The 16,058-nt window shown below is 36.1% G+C and overlaps 1 pseudogene; it reads right to left on the bottom strand.

Moving 5' to 3' along the window:
- Positions 1-257: 257 nt before the first annotated feature.
- Positions 258-6,539, bottom strand: LOC123824293 (annotated as a pseudogene).
- Between the last annotated feature and the right edge of the window lie 9,519 nt (positions 6,540-16,058).

The following is a 16,058-nucleotide window of genomic DNA, read 5'->3' as shown; positions in this document are numbered from 1 at the left end:
CATTAACAGTCTAAATTTTGCTAAAATCAAAAATGTTTACTAGATTTATCAAAGCTATGAGCTTTTCGTAAAGTAACAAAAAAATAAAAGCTTATAAAAACGGGAGAAATTTTAGGTGGAAGCATGCATGTAAAATAACCGTGTTCTCTGGCAAAGAGTTCTTCCAAAATGTAATGCCACCAAGAAGTGTATCTTGGCAAAATGAACTGTGTTTGCACTGACTCACACACCAGCTCACTTTCATGCCAGTGTTTTACTCAGGTTTGCTTCATGGGAGAAGGGATACTAGCAGACAGCAGCTCAAGGTAGGCCAAAGAGCCATGAGGGATGTTGGTTCATTTCTTGTGCTGACCACTGATGTTCTCTAGCACCTGCTGTCAATATAACAGCTTTGTCAAGAACTTCTGGAACAGAGCATCTTTCCACTGTGATACATTCATCATTCTGAGACATCCTCTTTGATAACCTGCTCTGGTTTCTGGACAAATAACTGCAATATTTTTGTAGGAAAGAAAACAAAAGAAAACTTCAGTCTCATAATATCTAGAAATTTCTGAATACACTATCAAAACCAATTAGAATTACTTCCTGACCCATGCCATTGACATAGACCTAACTCACCAGAAAGGCAAAGTAAGCCTCAAAAAATGACTCCAACTCATATACCAAGGTACTCAAAGGTCTTGGGTGCTTAGTGTGACCTGAAGAAGTAATGACTTGCCCAGGAATCCATATAGCAGTGGTAGGATGCCTGTTACTGCTTGGAAAACATACCTCCCAGGGGAGTTGCCATTTCTGAAATAGAAATATTTATCACTCTTGGGCTACTTTTTTTCCCTTAACAAATTGGATCAAGTTCAGGAAGATTTTTTAAAATTTATATACCAATGGAAGAACATTGAAGAGTTTATATGAAGATAAACAAACAATTAGACCACTTAAAAGTATACAACAAATATTAATTTGTTAATTAACATTAAAATTGGTACAAATACTGGTACCAAAGCTTAAAATAATTTTTAAAGACTTACAAAATAACAATTTAGCTTTTATGTAAAATGGAAACCTGGGAATAGGGTTAAAATTGATCATTTATTTTACTTACAAAATTACTTTGTATGTATTAGATAATATCCAGAGATAAACACAATTAACAATTCATGAAAATATGTGAACCCCAGTATAACAAATGTTTTTTTCTCTTTTTTTATTTTTCATGTAGAGTTGTCTCCATTTTCCCCCCACCAATCCCCCCACCAGCCATCCCCACCTCCACTTGATCCCAGCCTCCTTTGGCTTTGTCAATGTGTCCTTTGTACATGTTCCTGAAAACTCTTCCTCCTTATCCTGCTATTATCACCTCCCACATCCCCTCTGGTTGCTGTCAGTTTGTTCTTTATTTCAATGTATCTGATTATATTTTGTTTCCTTATTTGTTTTATTGATTAAGTTCCACTTATAGGTGAGATCATATGGTATTTGTCTTTCATCTCCTGGCTTCTTTCACTTAGCATAATGCTCTCCAGTTCCATCCATGCTGTTGCAAAGGGTAGGAGCTCCTTCTTTCTTTCTGCTTTATAGTATTCCATCATGTAAATGTACCACAGTTTTACGATTTACTGATTTCCTCATGGGAACTTAGGTTGCTTCTAGCATTTTGTTCTTGTAAATTGTGCTGCTATGAGCATTGGGTTGCATAGGTTCTTTTGAATTGATGTTTCAGGATTTTTAGGGTATAATCCCAGCAGTGGAATTATTTTAACAATCCAATGATGTTTCCATTATTTTGCAGTGATAACAACAAATGTTTCACAGTGGCCACTTCATTGGCTAAAACCATCAGTCAAAAACTGACCAAGAAAAACCTATTTTTGAAAATTGGCTCAACTTTTTATATAAAATTCAAATAGTTTAGTTGAATTCAAATTCAACTAACTGTGTTTTAAAAACCTTTCCTATTTACATAAGCTATGTTTTGCATCTTCAACAGGATAGAAGAAATTATTTTAAAATATTACTGTAATAGTCTGAAGTAGATACAGTATCTTTGTTGAACTGAATTTTTGAGGACTCCCCTTTTGTTTTCTCTTGGTGGATAAATCATGGTAGTTTTCTTCAAAATAAAGGTTTTAAGTGTGTGGGGGGTAGGGTGGAAATGAAAGGAATTAGTATATTTCCTGTAATTAGTATATTTAAGTTTAAATCCTGTTTTAATTGAGTATTACCTTTGAACAATTTTTACCAATTTCTCAGCATTAAAAATATGACTGCCACCTGCCACTAAAAAAGTATTTGAGACCTATTTTACATCATAAAAGATCATCATTCTGATTGATTCTGAATTTTGAATTAAGAATACTAATTTGTTCTCTAGTGCCATCTGATCAATATTTTTCCATTTATAACCATAATAATGAAAGAGCATGCTATTATAAATTTGTTAGATATAAAGCTAGCATGTTAATTTAACATATAGTTATCTTAAATAACAGTAATGAATTAGTGTATCCATCCTTTCTTTTCTCTTTGAACAAGAAAATAGCTTCAAAACAGAAAAACGAACTTATAGTAGTTTCTTCAATGTCTGGCCCAAGTTTTATACATTGTAAAACAGCATTTACTTAATCACTAGATTTCAGTGATTCGTTGATAATTATTTTCCATAGTTTTAGGAATAACACACAAAAAAGACATGGAATATTTTTATCAAATCAAAAAAGATTAAGGCATCTCTTTATTCAATCCTAGATCTTAACATGTACAAATAGAGGTGTAAGTGGTCTTAAAGTATTGTTCTAAATTCAGCACTCATATTCTGTCCAGAACACCCCACATCATATTTCCTTACAGTAACTAGGAATAATGATGCAAAAAATGTTAACACACTCAATTCAGGTTTTATAGAAACCTGGTGTGAGTGCACAATCAGTGATTAAAATCTAAAATTAGGTAAGTTTTGAATGATTCAAAATAATGGAAAAATAGGAAAAAAGTTATTCTTTTATCACAATTCTAGTTCACATTTTTCTTTTTGCTTCCATTTTTTCACACACACTCACACACACACACACATAAAATAAATAAACATTGGTCATTTGAAAAGTCTCTACAACATGACATATTCAAAGACAAAATCATATAAATTGAAAATTAATAGTGAGCTATTCATTTATTCATCCCTAAGGGGGTCTTCTTAGAGTCTGACTGAGGAAAATAGGTTGAGATTTCCTTTATATAATATAAATAACATTGGAGCAAGATTGCATCTCTCATAGATGAGAATACTATATTTATGTCTTCTTATAATCCATTCATTGCTTTATGGACCCACAGTCCTCCAGAGAGTGTCACAAATCCACATAATGTTCCTGAGTGTTACATTTTGAATTTGGATCTATGATTTAGCTGACAGATGTGAATAAATACTTGGAGTCAGGGAACTATCTGATAACTGCACATGTCTGGAGAATAAAGAGTACAGATTCCTTTAAGGTTATGTTAGTTTTTCCTTAGAATTATTTTCTATGATTTCTTCTTTGCTGATGTGAAAATAATCTTCAACCAATGAACATACATATATATTAAAATTTATGTTGTGCTGTATTTTATATTTCTTTCAAGTTCTTAATAAATTAATTAAAATGAGAATGCTATAATTTTTATGAAGAACCAAAACTTTAGGATGCTATAATTTTGAGACATACTCTCTAACCATGAAGACATATACTTTCTAAAAATGAAAAGAAAATTTGAATATTTCTATGATTTTTTTGGAGAGCAACTGACTCATCCATAAAAAATTCTCCTACAGCCCATAAATTCTTTAAATAATTTGTCTTCCTCTCACTTTTGTTTTCTCTACGTGAAACATGATCTTTCCTCAAAGTCATTGATTCTCTGGTAATGCTCTCAAAATAGTAGCCTCTCTTTTTCTCATGTTTAATGTATTATAAAGACAAGATATTTTTGGCATCTCAATTTCATTTTCATGTCTTACTTTTTAAAGTAAGTGATATAACCAGCTCACCCTCCTGTACATTTTTTCCCACCACTAAATTCTACTACTGTATTTTGCGCTGTACAATGTGCTCCAGTGTATAATGCACACTCACATTTTGAGCCCAAACTTTCAGTAAAAAATCCTTCATTTTAATTTTTTTATTCCACTTTTATTTATACTTAGAAACAAAAACAATTATAGTATTCCAGGGTATTGTTTTGCATACAGATATCATTATTGCTTTCTAGAGTTACTTTTAATGCATAAGCATAAATAAAAGAATTAAAAACATTTATATAGAAATGGGCCCTGGCTGGCGTAGCTCAGTGGATTGAGCGTGGGCTGGGAACCAAAGTGTCCCAGGTTCGATTCCCAGCCAGGGTACATTCCTGGGTTGCAGGCCATAACCCCCAGCAACCTAAAAAAAAAGAAAGAAATGGAATTAAGTCAGTTGGAAGATGATGGTGAGGTTGGTGGGAGCAGAGTCCACTTCCTCTTGTGCGCAAGTGGAGCATCTGGCCGATCTTCTGAGGAACAGAGTGAACAGCCAATGGTATCCCAGTATATACAAAGGTTGGAGGCAAAAATTGTAGAGGACATTGAAAAAGACAGTAAGGAGATTCCTTTAAGAAGGTAAGGTCCTTGGGACCAGCACAAGGACAAAGAGGTGCTGAAGGCCCAGGCCCACCAGGCCTGCCATGGGAGTCTTGGAAGATAGCCAGGTCAACAGCTTCCTTCCTTACTAAACAGAGAGGATAGAGCAGAACCAAGATGGACCTGGATACTTGAAGTCACTGTGGAGAACAGAGACAAAGTGGCAGAAACACAGGAGTGGCGTTCACCTCCTGAGACTGTGGACGCTGGCTGGGTCTACTGGGGACAGAGAAACTGGGGAGCCAGGTGGTGCCTGAAGGAGGAAGAGTTGGGCTATGACAGACCCTGATCCAGATAGTCTCCAGTCTGGTTGGAAAGTTGGGCTGTGTGAGAGGCCAGGCACTTATTGGGAGTGGCAGGCTTGAATAAAAGGGTTTTGTTTGTAAAAGAGGTTTTCTGTGGCTGATTAGGGAACTCTCCCTCAGCAGGCACCTTGCACCACCCCCGCCCTTGCCATGCCTACTCAGCCACCACAAACTCAGTCTTGAGCCCACAGCTGCAGTGGCCATGCTCCCACAGTGGCCACATTCCTGCGTCTTCTGCCTCAGTTTCTGACTTACTCCTTCCCCTGAAACCATGGCCTTGGCTTTGCCCTTGTTCTCCCTCTACCTGCCCCTGCCTCAGTGGTAGAGGCCTAGGTACACCTGTGTCAGCCACCACAACACTGCCTGCCCATTCCTGCCATTGCCATGGCTGTGCCCCTACCCTTGCTGCTGCAGCCACGGAGGCACCCCTTCCCCACAGGAGGAGGCACCCCCCGACTAAGCAGAACAGCAGGGCTCAGGGAGTTAACAGTCCCCAGAAAGACTTAACTCACTAGGGGAGTTGAAATACCCTGAAGAGACTTTGACAGTGCCTAGCACATAAGACAGCAAAGAGTGAGAAGGCGGTATGTGAGTTGCCACTAACTGGTGCACCTCTATGACAGCACAAATGGTTGACTGAAGTAGCTGACCTGGCACATAAGGGCACTAGGGGCCTGGCAGTGAATTGAGGAACTGTGCTGGAGGCTGGGAAACTGTGAAGGGTTCAACCAAGACTTGGCAGCCATCCTCACAAAACCATAGGAAGGGAGAAAAGCGAAAACCAACCCCCCTCAGGCTGTTGCAGCCAGGAAGATCGGCAGAACTCCCATGGCCAGTTTAAAGTCAACAGGAGGCTTTTCCTTCTATTTATATTTTTCTTTTTATTTTATCATTATTATTTTTATTTTTCCCCAAGTGAGGCAATAAAATCTGGAACTGTGGAAGGACCAGAGTCAAACCCAAAGAGGGATCACAAGGCTAATCCCAGCAATTGAGAAATTGAGACAAATTTCATTTGCTATCTCAGAGAACTTGCTTGTTGTTTATTTGTATTATTATTATTTTATCATCATCTTTACTTCTATTTTATTAGTGTTTTTTTTTAATTTCCCTTCTTTCTGTTTAGTTTTCTTTGTTTCATTGCATTGTTTGAGTGGTTTTCCTTGTTCTCACTTTCATAGCATATTTTCTCTCTTTCATAGTTCCAATAGCACACTAATCTAGGTCGTATGCTTCCTATTCTTGTTATTCAGATCATATAGGTTCTATAATATTATTTTTCCAGTATATTATAAATACTTGTTGTTCCAAACAATTGAAAATACTACACAGTGCCACCCCTTGCCCTGCCCCCAGATCTTAGCCCATTTCACTGTCTTCCAAAATTTTATTACTGTTGTGGTTAACTCTATTTTCTCATACACTATGTCTATTTTCTATCCTTTAATCTCATTATATTTCATAATCTGAACTCCCACAAGCTCATTGTTTTCTGGATTCAACTCACAATCCCACCCCCAACAAGAGTCTTACCTTTTTTCCAGCCTTTCTAAAAAGAGGCTAGTTGGGTGAAACCTCATGGTTAACACTATACTTATCCAAAGGATTGCCTATGTTTTCTCTACCATTTGGTACTTCAAATTCTATAGAACACACTCCCGCTGCCTTAATCCATTTTTGCCTTCCCCCTCCAACTGATCCCACAAAAGAGTAGGTGGGAGATGTGATCACCAATATACCTGCTGTAAGAGAGACACCACTGACAAAGGAACCAGACAATAAAGGAACATGGTGAAGGAGAGAGTGGAAGCCACACTAACCTCCACCCAGGACCAATCTGGAATTATACCTAACCAGTAGAGAAATTACTCAGAACAAATAACAGCAATTGGGAGAGAGAAGCCCCAAAACCTCGGACAGACAGAAGAACCAGTTTAGACAAAACATGTCCACACCTGCACAACAGCATACAAGATGAGGTGGAGAGAGTGACCCTCACTTAACCAGCTGGAAAGAAGGACCCACCAGAGAAAGACCCAACAACAATAAAAACCCAAAGACATACAGAGAACCAATATAAATGACAGCCCAAGACCAGAGAGCTCAGGAGATCAAGGAGACTGAACCACTGAATCTCATAGGTCTCATATCATAGAAGTTCATACCCTAAACATGGAGTCAGGACAGATAAATTTAAGAAGCAGGGGCTAACAAGAAGAGTCTCACAAACAATGGGAAGGCAAAGAAACAATTCCCAAATGAAAGGAAAGGAGGAAGGCTCAGAAAGAATGCTAAATGAAATACAGGCAAGTCAACTATCAGATATTGAATTCAAAGCAATGGTTATCAGGAAGATTACAGGGAAACTATGATGAACTCACTGCAAACTATATCAATGTGAAAAAGAAAATAGAAACCATCAACACCAGACAAGAGGAAATGAAGAATACCATTTCTGAATTGAACACAGTAGAAAGAACCAAAAGCAGGCTAGATAAAGCAGAGGACTGAATCAACAAGCTGGAGGGCAAAGTAGAAAAAAAACACCCAGAAATAGCAAGAAAGGAAGAGAGACTCAGAAACAATGAAGAGGTGTTACTGCAACTGAAGAACAATATGAAACATAATAATATCTGTATAATAGGGATACCAGAAGAAGAAAAGAGCAAGGGATAGAAAATGTGTTTGAAAAACTAATGATATAAAACTTCCTTAATTGGATGAGAGAAAAACTCACACAAATCCAGGAAACATAGAGAGGAACCCAAAGAGACCCACTGCCAGATACATCATACTTGAAATGACAAAATTCTATGGCAAAGAATCTTAAAGGCAGCAAGAGAGAAACAGGAAGTAACACACAAGGGAGCCCCAATAAAGTTACTAGCTGACTTCTCAATGGAAATGCTCCAAGCCAGAAGAGAATGGCAATGAATATTCCAAGTAATGAAAAACAAAGGCCTCCTGGCTGGCGTAGCTCAGTGGATTGAGCGTGGGCTGCGAACCAAACTGTTGCAGGTTTGATTCCCAGCCAGGGTAACATGCCTGGGTTGCAGGCCATAACCCCCAGCAACCACACATTGATGTTTCTCTCTCTCTCTCTCTCTCTCTCTCTCTCTCTCTCTCTCTCTCTCTCATCTCCCTCCCTTCCCTCTCTAAAAATAAATAAATAAAATCTTTAAAAATAAATAAATAAATAAAAGTTAAAAAAAAGGCCTGCATCTAAGGCTACTCTATCCAACAAGGCTCTCATTTAAAATAGAAGGCCAAATAAGAGTTTCTTAGACAAAAGAAGCATCAAAGAATACACCTCCTCTAAAGAAGTACTGCAAGAGATGCTAAAGGGTTTTCTTTTAGAAAAAGAAAAATAAAGAGTAAGAAAGAGAGGAACACATCTACAAAAAAGTAAAATGGTAATGAATAAGTACCTATCACTACTAACCTTAAACATAAATAGATTAAATGCTCCAATCAAAAGACATAGAATAGCTGAATGGATAAGAAAGCAAGACCCACACATATGCAGCCTACAAGAGACCCACCTTAGAACAAAAGCCTCACACAGACTGAAAGTGAAGAGCTGGAAACAAATATTCCAAGAAAGTGGACAGGGAAAAAAAGCCAGGTAGCAATACTCATATCAGGGAAAACAGAATTTAAAACAAGGGCCATAAAAAAAGACCCAGAAGGTCACTTCATAATACTCAAGGGAAGAATCCATCAAGAAGACATAAACATTGTAAATATATATTCACGCAACACGAGCACCCAAATACATAAAGAAAATCTTGGAGGATTTCAAAAAAGATATTGATAGCAAGACAGTTATATTGGGGATTTAAACACCCCACTGTCAAAAATAGCTAGATCTTCCAAACAAACTATCAATAAAGATATTGCAGCACTGAACAATGTCCTAGAGGAAATAGACTTAACTGATATATATAGAGCCTTTCATTCCTAAAAAGCAAAATACACATTCATTTTAAATGCACATGGAACATTTTCAAATATATGCTACATGATAGAACACAAAACAAGATTCAATGAATTCAAGAAAATTAAAATCATATCAAGCATTTTCTCTGACCCCAAGGGACTGAAATTAGAAACCACCTCAAGGAAAAAACTCAAACACACTCAAACTCATAGAGATTAAATAGCATGCTATTAAACAATGAATGGGTCAAGAAAGAAATCAAAAATTTTCTGGAAACAAGTGAAAATGAACTTACAGGAATCCAAAACATATGGGACACAGCAAAGGCAGTTCTGGGAAGGAAGTTCATAGTTATAGTGACCTACCTAAAAAAAGATAAACAACCTATTCATATGCCTATAAGAACTCAAGGAACAACAACAAAGAGAGCCCAGATCAAGTAGAAAGAAGGATATAATCAAGATCAGAGCAGAATTAAATGACATAGAGACTAAAAGCACAATCCTAAGAAACAATAAATCCTGGAGATGGTTCTTTGAAAAGATAAACAAAATCGACAAGCCTTTAAGTGGGCTCATCAAGAAAAACAGAGAGAGGACCCAAATAAACACAATCAGAAATGAAAGAGGAGAGATTGCAACTGATACCAAAGAAATACAAAGTATTATAAGAAATTAATATGAAGAACTGTATGCCAAGAAATGTGAAATCCTAGGTGAAGTGGAAAAATTTCTAGAAAAAGATAATCTCCCAAAACTGAAAGAAAAAGAAGCAGAAAGCCTCAGCAGACCAACAACAGCTGACAAAGTTGAAGCAGTAATAAAAAAAAACTTGACACACAAAAGCCCTGGAATGGACAGTTTTGGAGGAGAATTTTACAAAGCATTTAAGGAAGAGCTAACCCCTATCCTCCACAGACTATTCCAAAAAATCCAGAAGATGGAAGAATCCCAAACTGTTTTTATGAAGTCAGCATCATCCTAATCCTAAAACCAGATAAAATCATAACAAAGACAGAACACTTCAGGCCAATATCACTGATGAACATAGATGCTAAAATCCTGAATGAAATATGGGCAAACCTCATCCAGCAATATGTTAAAAAGATGATACACCATGATCAAGTGCAATTCATCCCAGGGGTGCAAGGATGGTACAACATTTGCAAATAAATAAATGTAATGCATTACATAAAAAAAAGGAAAGACAAAACTCACATGGTCATAGCAATAGATGCAGAAAAAGCATTTGATAAGGTAAAGCACTGATTTATGATAAAAACACTCAGCAAAGTGAGAACAGAGGGAGCATTTCTCAGCCTAATAAAGGCCATATAAGAGAGACCTACAGCCAACATCATACTTAATGGGCAAAAACTAAATCTTCCCCGCTAAAATCAGGAACAAGACAAAGATTATGCTTTTACCACTCTTATTCGACACAGTATTGGAAGTCCTGGTCAGAGTGATCAGACAAGAAAGAGAAATAAAAGGCATCCAAATTGGAAAGGAGGAAACAAAACTGTCATTGTTTGCAAATGATGCGATAGTGTGCACAGAAAAGCATACAGAGTCCACCAAAAAACTACTTGACCTAATAAGTAAATTTGACAAAACAGCTGGATACAAAGTCAATATTCAGAAATCAAAAGCATTTTTGTACACTAACAAAGAAATATCAGAAACAGAAATCAGGAAAAAATCTCATTTGATATAGCAACAATAAAAATAAAGTACCTAGGAATAAACCTAACCAAGGATGTAAAAGACCTGTACTCAGAAAACAACACACCACTGAAGAAAGAAATTAAGGAAGACACAAACAAATGGAAGCAGGTACCATGTTCATGGATTGGAAAATTAACATTATCAAAATGTCCATACTACCCAAAGTGATTTATAGATCCAATACAATCCCTATAAAAATACCAATTACATATTTCACAGACATAAAACAACCATTTCAAAAATTTATTTGGAACCATAAATGACCCTGAATAGCCTCAGCAATTTTGAGAAAGAAGAACAAATTTGGAGGGATCACAATACCTGATATCAACCTGTATTACAAGACCATTGTAATCAAAAGAGCCTGATACTGGCATAAGAACAGATGCATAGACCAATGAAACAGAACAGAGAGCCCAGAAATAAACCCAAGTCTCTATGGTCAACTAATATTTGACAAAAGGGGAAGTAGCATAAAATGGAGTAAATATAGCCTCTTCAACAAATGGTGTTGGGATACCTGTATAGCTACATGAAAAAAAAAGTGAAACTTGATCACCAACTTACACCATACACAAAAAATAAATCCAAAGTGGATAAAAGATTTAAATGTAAGTTGTGATATCATAAAAGTCTTAGAGGAAAACATGGGCAGGAAAATCTTAGATATTCCACACAGCAGTATTTTCAATGATATATCCCCTGGAGCAAGGGACATAAAGGAAGGAATAAACAAATGGAATCTCATCATAATAAAAAGCTTCTCCATGGTTGAAGATAACAGCATTAAACTGAAAAGAGAATTACTGTAAGGGAAAACATATTTGGCAATGATACCTCAGACAAGGGTTTGATCTCCAAATTACATAAAGAAACTTATGTGAGTCCACTCCAGGAAGACAAACAACTGATCTGAAAAATCTCAAAAGACCTGAATAGACACTTTTCCAAGGAGGACACACAGAGGGCCCGCAGACATATGAAAAGATGTTCAGTATCTCTGGCCATCAGAGAGTTGCAAATTAAAACTACAATGAAATGCCATTTCACACCAGTGAGAATGGCTATCATAAACAAAGCAACAAAAAAAAAAACAAGTGTAGGACAGCTTGTGGAAAAATGGGAACCCTTGTGCACTATTGGTGGGAATGCAAACTGGTGCAGCCACTGTGGAAAATAATGTGGAATTTCCTCAGAAAACTAAAAATGGAACTGCCTTTTGACCAGCCTATTCCACTGCTTGGATTATATCCTAAGAACCCTGAAACACCAATCCATAAGAACCTATGAACCCCAATGTTCATGGCAGCACAATTTATAATAGCCAAGGGCTGGAAGCAATCTAAGTGCTCATCAGTAAATGAATGGATCAAAGAACTATGATACATTTACACAATGGAATACTGTTGCAGCAGAAAGAAAGAAGGAGCTCCCCTCTTTTGCAACAGCATGGATGGAACTGGAGAGCATTTTGCTAAGTAAAATTATCCACAGTAAAAGACAAATACCACATGATCTCACTCTTAAGTGGAATCTAATCCACAAAAGACACAAGCAAGCAAAATGTAACCAGAGGCATTGAAATTAAGAACAATCTGACATTAACCAGATGGGAGGTCAGAAGAGATAATGGGGAAAAATGAGGAAGGGTTTTTGGGAACAACTATAAAGGACACATGGAGAAAATCAAGGGGAAATAGAATTAGGGGAGGGAGGTGGGGATAGCTGGAGTGGGGGGAGTGGTGTGTGGTAAATGCAGACAACTGTACTTGAACAACAATAAAATAATTTTTAAAAAGAAATGGAATAAATATTACCCATGTATAATAAGAATCCTTATTTTTCCCTCAAAAATTTGGGCAAAAACATATGCATTATAGATGTCAAAATATGGTAACTTCTTCACATTCAACTAGGGTTTTGAAGTTTGCCTTATTATTTTCCAACAAAAACAACAAAAATTATATCATATTATCCTGTGAAAGGAATCATTTATCCATGTAAAAAACATTTTTAATAACTTATCCTCACACTTTCTTCACTTTCTCAACAGTAATAACCTGTACCTTCACTCAAATTCAATTGTCTATCTTTGTGGATCTAGTTATCCCCTGGAAATTATCTATCACTAAACAAACTTCTAAATTTTCATTACTTATTTAGAAGAGTGGTAATCATTTTGTATATAACAGAAGATGTTTATTTTTTAATTTTAATAATAGAAGAAGATTATATGTTGAAAGTGGGCAAAGGTGGATTATTGTATTTTCCTATGCTTTTGCAACTTATCAATATCTTTAATTTTTTTGTTTTGAAAAAATTGAGCACTCAGTTGAGTTACAGAAACAGTACAGAATTTTATCTTATGTATCTTCTCTGTCTGTAAAGTATTTGAAATTAAATCTCAAGAATTTCAGCTATTTACTTCTAAAAATATTAGTATACATCTCCCAAGAGCAAAGGCCTTCTCATATAATCACAATACAAAAATAAAATTTAATAAATTTACCATTAATAAAGCATAACTATCTAATATATATTACATAGTTAAATGTATTTAATTGTACCAACTGTGTTCTTCATAGCAATATTTTTCTTCTTGAAAGTCTAAGCAGTGATTATATATGGCATTTAGATGTCATGCTTCTCAATACCCTTATATTGTGGTCTAAAATGTGTCATCAAAAATTCATATACCGAAGTCCTCACTCCTTGTACCTCAGAATATGGCTGTTTTTGAAGATAGGATTCATTAAGAGGTAATTAGGTTAAAATGAGTTCATATGCATGGGCCCTATTCTAATATGACTGGAGTCCTTATAAGAACATTGCTTAGAAAACAGGCACACACAGAGAAAAGAACATGGGAAGACACAAAGAGAGATGGCTGTCTATAACCCAAGGATAGCAGCCCTAAGAGGAAACCAACCCTGCCAACACCTTGATCTGTAACCTGTAGCCCCCAGAATTGTAAGAAAATAAATTTTCATAGTTTAACCAACCCAGTCTAAGGTAATCAGAGCTGTAGAAAACTAATGTATCTTGTATATTGGGCAAATACCCATGTATTATTTCCTCAAAAAAAGAAGGTGGAATTCAATTTCCCAGTGTGTCCTGTGGCTGAAATATTAGCTTCTCACAAAGTTATACCGACTATATGAGTAAGAGTGAGATTTTGGTTTAAGAGGAAGCCACATGAGAATGGAGTATACTCAAGAGTTTACCAAGAAGTGAGAATTGTGACAGAGTCATTCAGTTTTACCAGGCAGAAATGGCTGTCAGAGCAGCCACACACAACAAAGTTCAGGCAATAGTTGAATTTAAAGTAAAGTCAAATATGTGGGCATCAGCAAGGCAAACTGTGGAATCTAGAGGTCAGTGACAGTTATGATAAAAGTCTTAATATTAGGACAGTTCTGCAGTTTGAAGCATGATCTTCAAAACTCAGTCTTAAGGTTTGTTCTTGAGCCATTCTTGTGACCTAGGAGAAGAAAAAGATAAAGCAGGTGATTAGGTTGATTTACATAATTCAATATGTTAATGATTCATTCTTATCTAGGTAGTAAATAAAAGCTAAGAAAATCTGCCTGACAAAATATCCTAGCAACAATTTTATAATTTTAACTAACAAAATAACTCCAAACCTAACAGTAAGTGTAATAAAGAAAATGCATTTACCTTTCATCTTATCCTCATAACATGGTATTTTATTGGTTTCTGTCTTTCTTTTTGATCTTTAACTTTGTATATTACATTTTATACTATAGTCATAAGTTGCTTAATGTGGGGTTTACATTCTGAGAAATGTGTGATTAGTGATTTTGTCATTGTACAAACATCATAGAATATACTTACACAAACCTAGATGTAATAGTCTATCACACACATAGACTATATGGTATAGCCTTTGGCTTTAAGGCTATATTCCTGTACAACAGGTTACACTGAATAGTATAGGCAATTGTAACCCAATTTTAAATATTTGTGTATCTATATACACCTAATGTGCAACAGAGAATGATCAGTAAAAATATAGTATAAAAAATAAAAAGTGGCAAAGCTGTTTAAGGCACTTATTATGAAAGAAGCCTGCAGGATGGGAAGTTGCTCTTGGTGAGCCAGTGAATGAGTGTTGATTGAATGTGGAAGCCTAGGACATTGCTGTACACAACTTAAGACTTTATAAACCCTGTTCACTTATGCTACATTAAATGTATTTAAAAATGTTTCTCTTTCTACCTGGCTGGCATAGCTCAGTGGATTGAGTGCGGGTTGTGAACCAAAGTATCACAGGTTCAATTCCCAGTCAGGGCACATGCCTAGGTTGCAGGCCACAGCCCCCAGCAACCACACATTGATGTTTCTCTCTCTCTCTTTCTTCCTCCCATCCCTCTCTAAAAACAAATAAATAAAATCTTAAAAAAATGTTTCTCTTTCTTCAATAATAAATTCACTTAGTTTATTTAACCTTTATTTACTTCATAAATTTTTAATTTATTTTATTTTTTAAAATATTTTATTTATACCTTGACTGGTGTGGCTCAGTGGGTTGAGTGCCAGCCTGTGAACCAAAGGGTCACCTGTTGGATTCCCAGCCAGGGCACATGCTTGGGTTGCAGGCCAGGTCCCCAGTAGGGGGTGGGCAAAGGCAACCACACATTGATGTTTTCCTCCCTCTCTTTCTCCCTCCCTTCCTTTCTCTCTGAAAAAATAAATAAATGAAAACTTTAAAAAAAAGATTTAAGTACACCTAGCAGTCACTTCCATGATGTCACCCTTTGGCCACCATATAATAATACACATTGTTTACTGTATACATAAAAAATTCTCTTTTTTTCTCAAGGGAGAAAATCCAGAGTTACCACCAACAAAAAATGTTCTTCTATCCAGATCAAGCACAGTACTTTTCAGCATAGAATGTGTTCCTAAGATTTATAAACAAAAAGATACATGCCCTCAACATGTAGTGGTGGGGTAGAAACACTATAACTACAACAAAAACTCAAATCATAAGAAGAAAGGAGAAATAAATCGTCAAACCCTGTTCATTTTCTATTTTGAAGACCATGCTATGTAAGTTCCTCGGTTAGCTCCACTGTTTGCCATACATTCTGGAAATAACTTTTTTTTCATTGTCCTTTGTAGTTCATCATTTGCCTTCTTGTAATATGTCCCTATTGCCTTATACTTCTGGTGTAGACTTGCAGAAACAGAGATTGTTTTAGAGGTTCAGCAACAACAGGCTCTTGCAGGTCAGCCTCATTGTTAGCAATGATTTATTTTCATCACTTTGATTCTTGTTTGTTCCATTTGAAATAACCAAAGAAAAGAATCTTCTCTGGTTATAGTTTTTATGACTTCAGACTTTTATTTATTTACCAGTTTCTAGGGACAGACTAGTCCCTCACTTTAACTTAATGGTAGTTACCTTG

This window comes from Phyllostomus hastatus, unplaced genomic scaffold, assembly GCF_019186645.2.
Source record: "Phyllostomus hastatus isolate PE091 unplaced genomic scaffold, TTU_PhHast_1.1 phas_contig_118, whole genome shotgun sequence".
Lineage (NCBI taxonomy): Eukaryota > Metazoa > Chordata > Mammalia > Chiroptera > Phyllostomidae > Phyllostomus > Phyllostomus hastatus.
Note: the sequence above shows the minus strand (reverse complement) of the source record. Positions and strands in the feature narration are given on the sequence as shown.